Raw genomic sequence first — 3196 nt, 5'->3', positions numbered from 1 at the left:
GCAGGTGTTCCCCATGCTGGTGTATCTTCTCATACACAATGGATATCAAAGGCAGCGGTGACGACCACAGTGAGTACTGCACTTAGCACACAGGGAAGGGGGGAGGAAAAAGAGAGTGAAACACACACACTCCCCCCCCCCACCCTCACCCACAACACCATACACACAAAAACATGAAGCAACATTACATTTACAGCCTGTAACCTCCTGGGAGAACTCAAGGGCAAAAGGAATAGAGTCCAATCAGTGATATATTAGAAATAGGCAGACATAGTAAAAGTTTAGAAAAACAGTATATACAAATATTTACAATATGTACAGAAAGCCGTACACTGTCCTTTGAAAATGTCCATGGCCTACTGGGCCAAAAAATCATGGGCAAAGCCCACACTTGACTCCTGCCTCAAAACGGAGAGAACACTGCAGGGGCATCAGGTCGAAAACACACAGGCACCTCAGGGGGAGATGGAAGGGGGGGGGCACCTCAGCCAGAAGATGGCACTACGCCACGGCTCCTGGAGGGGGCAACATGCCCACAGCGATGTCCTAGGGAGTGCAATGCCGCAGTCTCTCAAGAGGGTGGTTTGCCCACTGCTTGGTCCTGAGGAGTGCAAGGCCACAGTCTCTCAAGTGGGTGGTTTGCTCACTGCTTGGTCCTGGGGAGTGGGAAGCCACAGTCTCTCAAGTGGGTGGTTTGCCCACTGCTTGGTCCTGGGGAGTGCAAAGCCACAGTCTCTGTAGTGGATGGCTTCTTCCACTGGTTCTGGAGGGGGCATTGTGCCCAGTGTGCTTCATCCTGCCATAGATAGGGTGAGTGGATGCCTTTCTCCACTGGTTCTGGTGGGGGCATTGTGCCCAGTGTGCTTTATCCTGCCAAGGATAGGGTGAGTGGATACATGTCTCCACTGGTTCTGGAGGGGGCATTGTGCCCAGTGTGCTTCATCCTGCCAAGGATAGGTTGAGTGGATTTCTTTCTCCACTGGTTCTTGAGGGGGCACTGTGCGCAGTGTGCTTCATCCTGCCAAGGATAGGGTGAGTGGATGCCTTTCTCCACTGGTTCTGGAGGGGGCATTGTGCCCAGTGTGCTTCATCCTGCCAAGGATGGGGTGAGTGCATGCATGTCTCCAATGGTTCTGGAGGGGGTATTGTGCCCAGTGTGCTTCATCCGTCCAAGGATAGGGTGAGTGGATGCCTTTCTCCACTTGTTCTGGAGGGGGCTTTGTGCCCAGTAATGCTACACTTGGGGTGTGGCGGTTCACATTCCCTCACCTGGGTGTCTGAGGCACAAGATTTGCAGGGAACAGGTAGCATGATAACCCATGGAGGCAGAGCCAGACACCATCCTGTGGCTACTAAGGCTGCAAACTGGTGGTAGTGCCGGTGCTGGTGGGGGTGCTTCAAGTGGTGGTGGGACGGTCCTGGCAGTCTCCTGCAGCCCCGGACGGCTGCCCACTGGGGATGATGCTGCTCACAGTTGTGGTGGCACTGGCTGGGCATGTGGCGGTGTTGATGGCAGTGCAGGTGGTGGTGCTTGCGGTGGGGTCAGCGGCGGGGAGGCTGCCGGTGCTGGCCGTGGTGCAGGTGCTGGTAGTGGTGGAGGGAGACACCAGGCCATCTCCAGCAGACTCGGATGGCTGCCCACTGGGGATGATGCTGCTCACAGTTGTAGTGGCAACAAAAAGGGAAGTCCCTATTAACCCCCTGGATCAGGGACAAAAGCAATAATGTAAACAAGAAAATATCCAGAAGGGATAAATAGACTTAACTAGCAAAGTGAAAAACTTAATTATTCACTAGAAACTAATTTCTTTTATTTCCAATTGACCAATTAAACTATAGTGTCCACCGATACCTGTGTACCGAGGGAAATCTTATATACAAAATGACAAATAGAAAAAATACACTATATACATATTATACATCACAAGAAACAGCAAAGGAAAGTTCCATTATAGCACCGTGAGAGAGTATGATCTGCAAAGCCAATCAATGACCAGCAGTCACAAAAGAAGGTAATGACGATTGTCCATGGAGAGTATCTTAGCTCAGTGAAATCGAGCAGTCACCGAGAGACAGTCCGATACAGTCCGTGATTTCTAGTTCATAGTTCATAAATTCCAAAAGTCATTCCTTGAAAAGTATAGTCGACGCTTTTCGGCCTTAACAAATCCGGCCTCCTCAGGACAATGAAGACAGTGCCTATATATACAATATACATAAAATTACTAAAATCATTATAATTCATAACAGCTATAAATCCAACCAGGCTGTGAATTACCACACCTGTTCACCAAAATAACACCCAAGGTGCACCAAAAAATAATGAATAACAAGTGACGGATGACCGAAAGAAAATAGAATAGAATAAAATAAAGGAGCTTCCCTGCACAAGTGCCTAAGTTACTAGAAAAATGATAGCAAGCCAATTGCATATAGTCAAAAGAAAGGAGACAAAACAAATTATTCCACCACGAAAAACATATAAAGAAATAAATAAAGTATACAAACACATTGACAACCATATATTTAAAGCTAAATATAAATGTAAATATAAGGAGCAAAACCAGAGAGACTGACCTGGATAGCAGAGAGAGTGGAGTGAATCATGCAAATGCCAAAAGGCAGTCTAGAAAAACGGGAGGTAGGAGAAATTACACTCGCTGATAAAAGAATCATCAATCCACACTTTAAATGCCGGCGCTGCATCAAAACAAATATAAGTGGAAGCGCATACCTGGAAAATGTCAATACAGCCGTGCCGGGCAGTTTACAGTGTCACGGCTAATGGAGAACGCGCACACGAGCGGTGCGCGTTTAAGTAAAAGCTCTAAGTTCCAGGGGAGGCTCTCTGGCAATGCGACCACAAGAAAAACATAGAAAAGGTGACTACACAGTGTCTAACTACGACACAGATGTGTGGGCGCCATCTTTAAATGTGCAACTCTACCGATGAAGTAACGAAAAGCTGGCTACTGGAGAGCCAACACAGTAGATGCACAGCTCATTTTAAATACACGTTTCTGAAAGAAAATTAATCACAAATAATGCACCATAGAAACTGATCAAAATGTAAAATACAACAAATCAAAATAAAAATTCGACATTACAACAATCCAACTACAGAGTATAGTAAAAATATTTACCCAGAAAACCCACTGGAGTATGAATAAATGCACTATTCTCAAATAATAACAAA

General features: G+C 46.6%; 1 long non-coding RNA gene across 1 annotated transcript; it reads right to left on the bottom strand.

The window, feature by feature from the left end:
• Positions 1 to 200: 200 nt before the first annotated feature.
• LOC138258403 (uncharacterized) lies at positions 201 to 2833 on the bottom strand. The gene is made up of 3 exons (XR_011198413.1): positions 2735 to 2833; positions 2578 to 2626; positions 201 to 2199 (listed from the first exon to the last, which is right to left on the bottom strand). It is a non-coding gene; the product is annotated as an uncharacterized lncRNA (long non-coding RNA).
• Between the last annotated feature and the right edge of the window lie 363 nt (positions 2834 to 3196).

This window comes from Pleurodeles waltl, chromosome 2_1, assembly GCF_031143425.1.
Source record: "Pleurodeles waltl isolate 20211129_DDA chromosome 2_1, aPleWal1.hap1.20221129, whole genome shotgun sequence".
Taxonomy (NCBI): domain Eukaryota; kingdom Metazoa; phylum Chordata; class Amphibia; order Caudata; family Salamandridae; genus Pleurodeles; species Pleurodeles waltl.
The sequence above is the reverse complement of the archived record's forward strand: the minus strand, read 5'-3'. Positions and strand labels throughout refer to the sequence as shown.